Consider the following 14,195-nt stretch of genomic DNA (forward strand, 5'->3'; position numbering starts at 1 on the left):
AACTGAATTCCTTTTTGCAAGTAGGTGTTCAATAATTATTTGTTGAATGAATGAATGCTATGGCTACTATATGGAATTTCTAGGTCATATAGGAGCAGAAGGCTGGGGGTGTGGTGGCTTACACTTGTAATCCCAGCACTTTGGGAGTCCGAGGCTAGAGGATCGCTTACACCTAGGAGTTACTAGCCTGGGCAACATAGGGAGACTCCATGTCTACAAAAAATAATAAAAAATAGCCAGGTGTGGTGGCCCGCACCTGTAATCCCAGCTACATGGGAGGCTGAAGCAGGAGGATCACTTGTACTTGGGAGGTTGAGGCTGCAGTGAGCTGTGATTGCACCACTACACTCCAGCTGGGATGACAGAACAAGACTCCATCTCTCTCTCTATATATATATAAATGTGTGTGTGTTTGTGTGTGTGTGTATGAGATGAAGAGCAAAATTCAATTTAGTCATCGTACCCCCATGTAATCACCAAAAAAATTTTTTTAAAAGCTATTTATAACCAAAAACATCTTCTATCAAGTGGTGGTACTATTACATGAAAGGCCATTTTGTTCTGCTGAGCACTTGCGTAGTTCTGGGAGTTAAAAGGTGGATGGAGCAGGAGAGACGTAAAGCACTAAATGCCATTAAGTAAGAAAAATCTGGAGTTCCTATGAGAAATTTTTGAAGTAGGAGAGGTACGGAAGGGTAGGAATGAAAGAAAAAACCCAAGCAAACTAGCAAAAGGCTAACACCTTCCATATAGAAATCACTGGGTAACTGACTTTTTAAGAATATGAAAGTCTAAACACAATCACATCTCACATTATGGTGAACATTGCTTCCATTTCTTCAAACCATCAGTAAAGTGTGGTAAAATGCAGAAATCCCATGTGTAAACAAGTTTTGTTTTGCTGGGGCAAAGGGAAGGCTGGTGGTTGGGAAAACTAAGGAAGGGGCTCAATTCTACCTTGGGCCTCTGTGGTATGGAAAAAAGAGACCATGACAGCTACTGTGAGAACTCCTAAACGCAACCAATTTGGCTGAAGCAGAGATGTGGGGCCTGGTGTGATCAAGGATTCATAAAAGCTTTGGAGAGAAAGCAGAACTTTTCACAATCTGTACGATGGGGATTGCAGCCAATTTTATTTCGCCCTCAGGAAATAGGGTGAACCCAGTTGACCCCCAGGGGAAAAAATTCCCTATCTCATAAACAATAAAAATCTTAACTAAAGTTTAATATGATAGCAACCAGAAACAAGGCTTCCTGTTGTCCTCAGACAACCGAAAGTTCATATTCACACACCCAAGTAACCACACCCCCAGCCCCTGCACTGTGCAAGTGAACAGTTTCATTGATAACTTTGGGGTCTGTTTTGATCTTGGAGATCTTGGAGTTAACTGCAGAGAATGACTGGAGTGGATTTTATGAAGATGTATTTTATAAACGCTTATGTGTAATGATGAGGGAACTTGAAGAAAGTAGAAACAAACAGTAAAACCACATGGGAAGAATTCCCGCACAACGTGAGAAACAGGACTTGACTTAATGAATAAAATAACAGATGGCATCTCAATTTTTATTGGGTGTGTAAAGAATGAGAACCTGAAATGCAGGTTTGGTTATTCAAGTGAATTAGTAAAGGAGATTTATGGTTTTGGAAGAATCAGCAGTCATGGGAGGGGGGCAGGAAATGGTTATAAGTGACTTTTAGATTCTGTGCTTGGGTGACTAACGACAAACATAGTATAGTAAACCATCGGACCATATCATGCAAACAGCCTGTGTGAATTAATTTTGCTTTGCTTTGTCTTTGCTGGGGAAATTAGAAGGCTTAAACAAAGCAGAGAGAAGACATCTATTGGATTGTCCAAAATGACTGTAAAATTTTGGCAATGTGGTATCCATACCAGGCAACTACAACTTCTGTCTTATTTGGTTTAGATACCCAAGGAAGTACAGGGGTACTCTGAAATTTACTTCGAGATACAAATCTTCAGTTATTCACAAGCTGGCAGCACAGGTCTTTAAGTCTATTGTCCTTGTACTTCCCTAGAACACATCATCTTGGCACCAGATCTGCTTTACCTCTCAGAAGTTTAGAGCAAAATTCTATGAAAGGCAGGACTTTTAACACTCCCTCACTGTGGGGTGTTTAAAAAGACTAGAATGGGGAGAAAAATGAATTGCTCAATAAGTAGTATGTGGAAGAAAGGTCTGTGTTGAATGAAGGGAGGTCTAGTCATTAAAAAAGAAAAAGAAGGCTCAAGCCACAGAGTTTTTATCGTGTGCCTCAGCCACTGGGGAAACAGTTTCAGTGTAGTATTAGATATGAACTGTTTCCTATTAGAATCAAAGTTCCCGCAATGGAACATGTGTGACAATACTAACTAAACTCTACCATCTAGTGGCCCGTTTTGAGAACTACAAAAGCTCACAAAGTGCATTAAAAACACCGCGAAAGAAATGCAATAACCAATGAAAAGATGTTTAATTTTCCCTTAGTATCAGGGAAAATAATTGATCACACTATATAGTAAATGAAGATACATGTATCAAGTGCTGCTATTCTCAATTACCCTTAAAACTTAGATGGTCTTGCAGGGAGTCTCAAGTGCATGTTTTGCTGTTTATAGCACCATTGTAGAGATATTTCCACCAATGACAAGTAGACTGTAAAACATAAAATCCTTTAGAAAAGTGATAAAAATACAATCAGTATGAGGATTTTGCTTCCTCTTCCCCTCCCCACCCCTACCCCCCTACTATCCCTCACACCTAACACCTTTCACAAGTTGCTATTTTATAGCTGGCATAGCTGGAGGAGTAGAAAGAGTGAGCTCACAGTCAGCAAACCTGAGTGGCGCCCTTGTTCCACACACTTCTGGCTGTTTGAGGCTAGGTTAGTCACTTAACCTTTCTAAGACTCACTTTCTAAAAACACGCAAATATGTAAATTGTTGCTCTTCCAGTCTCCCTGGGTTTAGGGGAAAATAGAATTTGTATAAAAATGCATTGTAAATGCAAATGTGCCATACAAAACTGCTATTAGTTTTAAAATCTCTAAGTGAGGATGATGAGGATGTGAATCTGATATTTGAAAGTGCTAAACATTTTTTAAAATTTTTTTCAAAAAGCCATTTTTCTTAATATTATTGATTTCCTGAGACAAATATCTTTGATCTGGGTTGAATAATTGTGTGAATTCTCAAGTTTATCCTGCCCCTATACATGCAGCAAAAGAAAGATAATTATTTGTCCAAATTTTTACATTGAATCAAAGACGAGACTGAGAACAACTGTCATAGCTTGAGTGTTGAAGTTTATCATTCTAGGAATCCTATTGTGTTGTTGATGTTTTCCCAGTAGTTTCAGTAAGTAATGTAAACCCATGAATCTAAATTATAAAATGGCTACAGGTAAACCATGCCACCAAATTTCACTTCATATTTCATTATTCTAAGATACAACGGCAGAACCTAAAGAAAGGGTGAAATAAAATGGGCTTACATTAGACTTACTGACACCATCATTATTTGAGAAAGAGCTATTTCCTAGGTATATTTTAGGAACTTATCTGGTGATATCTATCTATCTACTAACTTTAGGAGTGGGGTGGAATTGATTATTTTTACAAGATTAGTGAAGTTAGAAACAACTAGTTTCTAATTGATTAAATGTAACCTATTTTCAAGTATCTTCATGTGACTGAAATCAATCTGTTTTACTTTCCAAACCAGTGGAATAGACACAGAGTCATTACAATCAGAATGCTGTGGCATTGTTACAAATCTTAGTATTAAAGCAATACTTCTGTTTTTATGTATAATTATTTTATAATGGAAAATGTCCCTCAAAATCAGACGATTTGTTCCACAATGAATCATCTACTCCAAACAACCCTGTTCCAATAATTAATGACAAGAACAACAAACTCTTACCCACCAGATCCTTATGGTAAAGCTAACTTCAGACAGGAAATGCAGAACTCAGCAAAGTTCATTATTTTTCATTTTTAGATCAGAACAAGTTTATCTAAGACTCCAAATAAAGTTCATGCTTTGTGAAACGTGCAAACGACAGTTCATTATATTTTCTTGTTTCACAGAGAAAAACTCAGAAGGAAAACATCTACAGGAGATACAAATAAAGAAGGGTTAGGTGTTTCTGAAAATAATCTTCCAGAAAAAAAAAAGTGGCCCTCTTGAAACTCATCAGGAAAAAAGTACTTAAGAAACTCTAAGACATTTTTATGTGTTAGAATCACCTGGGTACTTTTGGCAATCTCTATGCCCAGATCACAGCCCACATCAATTAGAAGAGAACCTCTGGGACATGAACATCAGTTTTTTGTTTTGTTTTGTTTTTGTTCTCTTTTTTTTTTTTTAAAGTTCTCTAGGTGACGCCAACATGCAGCCATATCCCAGAAACACTTTAGTTAAGAAATACATATTTTGAAGCATGAAAGTAATGCCCTTTTTGGGGAAAACAGTCATTATATGATCACAGATTATTTTTATAACTTCCATATTCTTTTTTTTTTTGAGACAGAGTCTCACTCTGTTGCCCAGGCTGGAGTGCAGTGGCATGATCTCGGCTCACTGCAACCTCTACCTCCCAGGTTCAAGCGATTCTCCTGCCTCAGCCTCCCAAGTAGCTGGGGTTACAGGTGCAAACCACCATGCTCAGCTAATTTTTGTATTTTTAGTAGAGAGGGGGTTTCACCATGTTAGCCAGGATGGTCTCGATCTCCTGACCTCATGATCTGCCCGCCTTGGCCTCCCAAAGTGTTGGGATTACAGGTGTGAGCCACTGTGCCCAGCCTCCATATTCTTATATGAGCAAGAAGCAAGAATTCATTTTATCAGTATGTAAATTGTGAACAAAACACATGCAGGTGAGAAGCAGGGGCTATAAGGATGAAATCAATGGGCCAGCAGAGAATATAGTGCATGAATTCAATAGTCCCTGCAGTGCTCCCTGCTAGGCAGTGCAGGGATATAGAAAAATAGTGGCCTGATGCCTTTAATAAGCTGATAAATAGTTGGGGCCACCAATATGTAAACAAAGCAAGAACATAGAAAACATGCTCCACATGGGTTACAAGCAGAGTTGTGGTGTAGGGCAGAGGAAGATAACAGATGCTAATGATTTAGGGTGGTAAACACGACAACAAGAGTAAAATCTCTACCTGCTTGATTCCAAGGAGTTTAAAAATGTAAATGCATGAATGACCAGAGGAATCCTCACCAGAGGAATATGGCACAGGAACATAAACGTGACTCGATGTGCAGGCTCTAAGGCAGTGGTTCTCAAAATGTGGAGCCAGGTCTGCAGCATCACTATCACCTGGGAGCTCATTAGACGGTACATAATTGGATCCCACCACAGACCTACGAAATCAAAAATTCTGGGGATAGGGCCCAGAAACTCCTTTTTTTTTTTTTTTTCTATTTGTCTCTGTCACCCAGGCTGGAGTGCAGTGGCGCCATCTTGGCTCACTGCAACCTCTGCCTCCCGGGTTCAAGCGATTCTCCTGCCTCAGCCTCCCAAGTGGCTGGGATTACAGGTGCCCGCCACCACGCACAGCTAATTTTTGTATTTTTAGTAGAGAAGGGGTTTCACCATGTTGGCCAGGCTGGTCTAGAATTCCTGACCTCAAGTGATCCGCCTGCCTTGGCCTCCGAAAGTGCTGGGATTACAGGTGTGAGCCACCGCGCCTGGCCCCAGCAATGAGTTCCTACAACCACTTCAGGGGATTCTGGCACTCCAGGTAATTCTGATGCATGCTAAAGTTTGAGAACAAGTGCTCTAGGTTTTCTTGAAAATAAACAAATACATGAAATTGGCCATTTTATCATGAACATTCACTAAAGTAGAGGGTAGTATGTATTCATTCATACTTCAACACAGACAAGGTCATGTGGGCTAGGAAACATTCCTCAGGACAGCAATCTTAGGTAAGGTCTTAAAATAGGAAATAGAAAATTAGTTGTTTTAAAAAGTGAGGGAGTAAACAGTAATATTAATGCAAACTTGCTGACTGCAGGTACTCAAAAAATGGTTACAAACTTGTATTTTATATATAGCTTATAATATTTTAGACTTCTGGAATGACCATTTCCCACTTTCTTTTTAATCCCTAACTTTTATTTATTCATTTTCTATTTCTATAGTTTTTGGGGTACAGTGGATTTTGTTTACATGGATACATTCATTAGTGGTGATTTCTGATATTTTGGTGCATCCATCACTGGAGCAGTGTACACTGTACCCAATATGTAGTCTTTTATTTCTCAACTTCTCCCAATCTCTCCCCCATCCCCAAAGTCCATTATTTCATTCTTACGCCTTTGTGTCCTCAGCACTTAGCTCCCACTTGTAAGTGAAAACATGATATTTGGTTTTCCATTCCTAAGTTACGTCTCTTAGAATAATGGCCTCCACTTCCACCCAAGTTGCTGCCAGAGACATTATTGGGTTTCTTTTTATGACTGAGTAGTAATCCATGGGGCATATATACCACATTTTCTTTATCCACTCGTTGGTCAATGGGCAACTAGGTTGGTTGCCTATTTTTGCAGCTGTGAATTGGACAGGCCTGTACATGTGGTCTTTCTCGTAGAATGACTTCTTTCCCTTTGGGTGAATACCCAGTAGTGGGTTAAACCCTAACTTTTAATGTTTACCTTAATTTTAAAACTACAATCACCCAAACACAAAAATGAATAAATTGTAACTCCATTCCACACTTGGATAAATCTCACAAACCTACTCAAAGAAGCTAAACTCAGAAGAGTACACAGAATATTACCTCATTTCATAAAACTTAAAAACGAGGAAATCCCCCTTGTTTTTGGTATCAAAAGTCCAGTAGTGATTATTCTGGGAGTGCCAATAGTGTTCTGTTTCTTTTTCTATTTTTTGCTTTTTCTTTTGAGACAAAATCTCACTCTGTCACCCAGGCTGGAGTGCAATGGCATGATCTCAGCTCACTGCAACCTCTGCCTCCCAGATTCAAGCGATTGTCCCACTCAGCCTCCCAAGTAGCTGGGACTACAGGCGCACACCACCATGCCTGGCTAATTTTTTGTATTTTTAGTAGAGACGGGGTTTCACCATGTTGGCCAGGCTGATCTCAAATTCCTGACCTCAAGTGATCCACCTGCCTCGGTCTCCCAAAGTGCTGGGATTACAGGCATGAGTCACCGTGCCCTGCCACATTCTGTTTCTTAATCTACAATACATTTGAAACAGAAGACTTTCAAAATGCATGTAATGACCCTGTGTCTATTCCACTGGTTTGGAAAATAAAACAGATTGATTTCAGTCACATGAAGCTACTTGAAAGTAGGTTACATTTAATGAATTAAAAACTAGTTGTTTCTAACTTCACTAATCTTGTAAAAAGAATCAATTCCACCCCACCCCTAAAGTTAGTAGATAGATGTCACCAGATAAAAGTTTCTAAAATATACCTAGGAAATAGTTCTTTCTCAAATAACAATGGTGTCAGGAAGTGTAATCTACAAAGTCCCTTCTATTTCACCCTTTCTTTAGCTTCTGGTGAGCCAAGTGTGTTCACTTAGTGAAAATTCATTGACTTTTACACTACAATTTGTGCACCTGCATTTATGTATGTTTTGATGCAAAGTTCAAAAAATATAAGAATAGGATGAATGCTATGTTAGAGTTTAAGAAGTCAGGACATTTTCACTTCCCTTTGGCATTTAAAGATGTGTTGGATGTTGTGGTACTGCTCTCAGTGAATGCTGGAGACAGGCAATGGCACATCATCCAATACAGTGAACAAAGGCAAGTGGATAGGAATATTTAGTCCTTGGGATTCTAAAAATCTCAAAGAAGACCGCAGGAATGAATGGTCAGTTTCTGACGGTGCAAGGCAATTTATTCTGGCTCTAATAAGACCTGAGTTAGGACAAGGCAAAACTGTGAAGTAGATGAGATTGTGAACAGTCCCCGAAATAACTGTTGGGTGGCCTGTGCCTGCAAGCACTTTTGCCACCTCCCCGTCTGACAGGGTCACTCTCCTATTGAGTCTCTGCCACTGTTTCCAGCCATTCCCCAAATCTTGATTTAATGCTGCCCCTCTCCCACTGTTCCTCCCTACTACCCCTCTTATCCTCCTTATCTCCTTCCTTTTCACCAAAACCTACCTGTTCTCTGTTTTATTATCTCAGAATCTTTGTTATTAGCCAGTTCACTAAACCACTGGGCTCCCCAGCCATGCTAACAAGTAGGTCGGAGCTGAGAAGCTCTAAGCTGGTTATGAAACTGAAGGAGCTTCATTCAGACAGCATTCCTCTCCAAAGCCATATCTGGATTTTACTGGGGCCTGAGGACCTTAATGAAAGGGGGAAAAAACTCGCCTTGGAGCAGAGGTTCTCTGACTAGCACAGAGGTGGCACAGTATTGACTTGCTCTACCACACAGTTGTCACTGATGTCCCTAGACATACCCTGAGCCTTTTTCTGGAGACCTGGAAACAGTCAATACCAGAGCAAGTCCCCACTTATCAAAAGGAGCAGCCTGCCAAAAACAATGTTGCTTTTAGACAAGTAATGTTTGAAGGCATAAACTGAAGGGCTAATGGAACAGCCATTGTTCTAATGGATTTTTAATGAGGTGTAAAGTTCTCAGCTGATTGTCAACAAGGTGTGAAATTTTACAGAAATATTGCATTACTGTGAAATTAATCTCTTTTATTCAAGTTTATTCTTTCTTGAATCTAAAAGTCAAGAAAAGCATGAGAAAGATGACTATTAAAATTTCTACTTCCCTATAATTAATAGGAAATAGTTACAGGACTATAGTTAATAACTATATTTTTTTCAAATATTTTTGAAAATTGTTAAGAGAGTGGATTTTAAGTGTTTTCACCACAAAAATGATAAGTATGTGAGGTTATACATTTAATTAGCTCAATTTAGCCATTACACAATGTGTACATATTTCAAAACAATATATACACAATGAACACATACAATTTCTTTAAAAAATAAAATTTCTATTTTCCTTTAAATACCATTTGAAGTCAAGAGAAAAAATATTTTTCCTTGGTTTTATTTTATGGAGAAAGTTACAGAAGTGGAAGGGGACATCATAAAGGCAGGACTTTTCTGAGCTCAGTTTCATTGACTGCCCAGGTGCCCTGGGAGTGATAATGACCTAGTAGCAATCAACGAGCCACTTTCTGGCCAGCACTGTGAGATCAATGCTCCAGGGCATTGGGTTCTAAGCCCAGGGATTCAGCATCTAAGCCACTTGGGTTCAATACCCCTCTTAGACCAGACAAAAAGAGGTCCTGCCCTGGGAGCCTTAGAAGGCCTGCTCTTTCCCTTCTCCAGTCCTGCCTCTTCCTTTGCAGAATCCTTGGAATATGGTCACAGAGCCCCAAACCAATGTTCTTTTAGACCGTGACCTGGGAGCTTATGGCCCATATCAGCTAACAGGGCCTGTGGGGTCCCATTTCCCCCATGCTTCTTCTAGAGGGCAGACATGTCACCAGTGTGCACACCCCTATGCCTGGGGGTGGCTATATATGTAGTATAAGGGTAGGAGGTATTGGGCCAAAACGCAGGCACGTGGGCTGGCTTGTCCCCACACACACACAGAGGTGCTTCATGGTTCCAGACAGAGCCAGATGGGAAGAGAAGAGCAGAGCAGGTGGTCCTTTCCCTCAACACTGAGGGATTGGAATTGCTGAATTGGAATCCGACCTTCCAGACAATTATGAAAGCATATTTGTCAAGGAAAAAGGACAGACCTTCAACACTGAGGGAGCAGATAGAACTGAAACATTCAGGTTCTGCATTTGAACTTGATCTTCCAGGTCTCTGTATAGGCTTAAGTTGTCAAGAAAGTAGGCCAGAGCTTCCTTCACAGTTCGTTAGGCTGATTTACAACTTTTAAATATTTAGACAAGTGGTAAGCAGACTCCCACCTGTATTCTTACCTCACAACCTCAAAATTTCAGAAGCAGCCTGCTCTGAGCCCTACCCAAGACCTATGGAGCCAGACGTCTGTGGTGGGGTTGGGAAATCTGAATTTTAAGAAGCTCTTCGGATGATGGGTGCCCATCATTCATTTGCCTATCGCTACCTTAGACCCTTATCTCCACTGTCAGTTTTTAAATGCTGAGTCCATGTGTCAACAAAGTAGTGATGAATAACTCATTTGTAAAAAGTGGAAGCAGAAAAATGACAGATTTCACTGGAACACTAGGCACGTGCCAAACCCAGCTCTGTTCTGCTCAGGAAACAGGCTTCCTAAGCCCCCATGGGCTTGTGGCTTCCAGTCTGATTTTCCTCAGCCCAGTGACATCCTGTGGGACAGCTGTCATTGTCCTCCATAGTCATTCCAAGTTCAGATAATGCTCCCTTTTTGTCAGAACTTTCTCTTTTAAGATTGGCCATTCTTATTTACTGGTTCCTGAGGCCAATTTTTGACCCAATATCTATTTTCTTCTCCTAATTCCTCTACTCTGCAATGCCCACCATTTTGGTTTTAACATACAAGTGTTTAACCCAGAGCCCTTTGATTTCTCCTGGTAGGTGAGAAAGAGTATTTGTGCAAAGCCTGCTAATAAACCGGCAGTACATTGAGATCACCCGGGGAATCACAAAATTCCCAAGCCTAGGCCCCATTCCAACCTGTTACATCTTGATCTATGATGTGTGTGTGTGTGTGTGTGTGTGTGTGTGTGTGTGTTTGTGTGCATGTTAAAAGCATGGGGAATAGATAAGTTTCCATTATTCTGTTCACACATCAAAAGTTTCAAAGAATTCTTTTCCCCAGATACCCAGAGATTTTGGCCATTCCTTTAATATTTTTACAGCATTAAACAAAGACTGATTATGAATATAACCCCAGCTTATTGAACTGTGTGCATTCTCTTAATGCCTGCAAATGCTGCTTGCAAGAGTGGTCTCACACCAGAATGTACCCCAAGTTCTTCTGTAAAGACAACTTGCAGCCAAGGACAGCTAGCACCAACACTACTGTCTTCCAGAATTTTAAGTGGAGGCTGAAAGGCTGAATTAGTTAAAACTCCCAGGCCTTCTTGGTTAGGACAGTGTTCTTGCATTCTTTTTTTTTTTGGCAGGGGGGCTGGGGGCACTATTGAAAACATTCTAGTGACATATCGAGTCACTACCCTGTAATTTAAAATTCTAACATAATATATGTACTTTATGGAGGTCGAAAAGTTGTGCTTTAAATTTAAGTACCGTGCCTTCGTTGGCACCTCTAACATAGGGAGTTGGACATTGCTAATGATTTGCCCTCATCAAGGAAAGATCTTTGAGATACTTCTATCCATTAAATACTGTCGAGGTGATTCCTATTCTAGCTAGTTGGTATACAGCACCACCATTTTCAAAATTATCAAGGAAAAATCACATCTAAATTAAGCCAAAGAGACTGATATAGACCCACTGAAATTGGGATTTAAGGGCTTTGGGCAATAAAATCAAAATCGTTTGTTGTGAGAAAACTCAAATCTTACTCTCTAGTTTAATTTTTAAAGTGTTGAAGGAGCTACAAAATACAAATTTCCCAGTAAAGAAGAAAATTAAGAAAAAGAAGACAGTACTACAATAAATCATACCATTTGTCAAATTTACCCTGGGTAATTCCTATTTTCTCAATTTCAGCAAAGAAGAGTAATTTTAGGATATATTATTGCCTGCCTGGATTATAACAATGTGCTAAGAGGCTGAGCATATATCTCTTATGTACTTCTCCAGACTGTGCAGGTGGAGCTCAAGTTGGATTTGGCATCAAGGTCCAAGTTTAGTCATTAATCTATTGATGAAAATTGTACTTTACTTTCCCCCATTGGAGAAGTGACAAAATTCAATTCTATCAAGCAGTCTTCTTTGTACAGCTCTGTTCTACTCCTGACTTAGATTCAGAGTCAGAGAACCAGAATTAGTACTCACTCCAAACTCTTAACCTTTCATCTAGAGCCCGGGGTCCATCTCTGCCTAGAGAGCATGTGGGAATCCCTCGATTGGCTTACGGCATTGTTTATTATTATAAAAGGATAATTCACATATTGAATAAAAATTGTATACTGCTTGAAAGGCAATTAAGCGACTTCTTATAAGTCACGTGGATCCCGAAGTGTCTGTTATGTTTTAGAAACTCAAAGAAAATTGTAATTCCATTGCCTGGTTAAGTCATGTTCAAGAAACACAGTGCTCCTTATGGCTGCTCGTCAATCCTCTCAGCAGCCAGCAGATGGCGCACACTTCTCAGAAACATCAAAACGTGGCGTTGGAAAACCCGATTCCGTGCGGAAGGCGGGCCGCCTAACACAAAGCTGTCTTTCCTTAAAAATCAGTCGGCCTTCACAGGGTTACAGACAATTGTTCATTATGTACACGAGCAATGACGTTCTGCAATGTATACAGTTGCTGGCAGTCCTAAAGTGGGATATGGAACAGAATGGTTCATGCCCATTTTTACGTAGTTGAATTTATTTCTTCTCTGGGTACTGTAAGTAAATGAATGTTATTGATTTTTCCTTATGTGTTAAGTGCTGCACCGATATTTTAAATGATGACTCTTTTCTACTGGGAACTTATAATGAAAAGATGGAGCAATAGAAATAGAAAACCTCGGGCCATCTCCTTGGTCAAGGTTAGCAGGTTAGTCCTTTGGTCTAGCTCTGCTCTTCAGAACCGTGGATCATGCATTTGCTCCCACCCCTGGGATCCACCATCTCTCCCTGGCTCCTTCCAGGTCCACCAGCCTCAGGGTCACTGCAGTCTCAGACCACCTGAAACGCAGAAGCCCCGCCTATTTTCCTAGCTCCCTCCTTCCGCCGTATTCCCATTTTTCTGGCTTAAAGAATAAAACAATACGAACTTTAATGGCTATTTGTACTTTTTAAAAATCAGTGCATTTTCATTTGTGTACTCTTGTGGATTTGGGCAACAGCTGAAAAATCAGAATAATTTCTATCTTTATTGATCTTGAACAAATGCTCTAAGATGGATACATTTAACAGATGGACTCACTTGTCATGTGGGCTTCTTTTCCCAAATGCAGATGGGATGAAAGTTGACATGAGGTGGCAGTATAATAAGTTAGGAAGAATCTGGACAAAGGTATAAAGGAGCTAAACACAGGCTGCAGAATGTGGAGTGAAGGGCTGGGACAGGTAACTCAAGGAGAAGGCAGAGAGAAGGAAAGTGATAGCAATGAGGCAAAGGGAACTGACTGACATCCAGGGAAATGTGTGAATTTGTCCAGAATGTCCTGAAAACTCTGTGCCGTGGGACAGACCTAAGACCTGGACTATATTCATAAAAAGAAACATGATTTTCCCTAGAGAATTTTAGACCAATCAGAAAGACTCCTAAGCTCTATCTTCTCAACTTTCCACTCTACCTCGTTATCCACCAAGCTACTTTTCCCACCTCTGTTCAATTGATTTCGGAAAGAGATGCACATACCAAAAATATGCAAGTCTGCCACAGATTTATTCTCTCTCACTTTAGCTGTGTCCTGAGTCGCCATTTTAATCACTCTCAAAGAATGCTCTCCCATATTAGCCACAATGGATATTTCAAAACTCTCTTTTCAAACTCCCTGACCTGGCTGGCCTTAACTCTCATTAAATGATTTCGTGTCCTACTTTCCTGACTCTCAGCCTCTTTCCACGAGCTCAGGTTTCCAGGAAGCAGTCATGTCCCCAGCCTCTCTGCCTTCGTGAATGATCCTCCTCCTGTCTCAGGCTAACCTCCTGTCCAGCTGCATGAAGCTGCAGAACAGAGTAGAAACTGTGTGAGTTTCAGACTCTGGAGTTTTAGGTTTGAATCTTGGAGCTGCCACTACCTAGGCACATGCTCCCAGGCAAGGTACATAACTTTTCTAAGACTCCATTTTCTCATCTGTAAAAACGTGGTGATAATACAACCTCCTTTGTATGATATGGGAATTTCCTGTATGTTATTTGTGAAAACACTTTCCCTACTACTCAGCAATAAATTCCCTCATATCTCTACCAGTTGACTGTGAAGAATTTTAAGCCCAGGAAGTACATTACTTTTCCCATCATGAGGGTTGAGCCTAGGGCGAGGAAAGTGACTGAGTCCTGGTCCCACAAACCTGTGAATCTACTCCATCTTATGTCCCAGCTGCTGCCATCTTTTCTGATAGTACCATTTTGTTCTCAT

The 14,195-nt window shown here is 40.3% G+C and overlaps 1 protein-coding gene across 3 annotated transcripts in view; it reads right to left on the reverse strand.

The window, feature by feature from the left end:
* The window catches only part of PDE4D (phosphodiesterase 4D), a 1,542,529-nt gene that overhangs the window by 826,802 nt on the left and 701,532 nt on the right, over positions 1–14,195 (reverse strand). The window lies entirely within an intron of this gene.

Source organism: Pongo abelii, chromosome 4 (assembly GCF_028885655.2).
Source record: "Pongo abelii isolate AG06213 chromosome 4, NHGRI_mPonAbe1-v2.0_pri, whole genome shotgun sequence".
NCBI lineage: Eukaryota > Metazoa > Chordata > Mammalia > Primates > Hominidae > Pongo > Pongo abelii.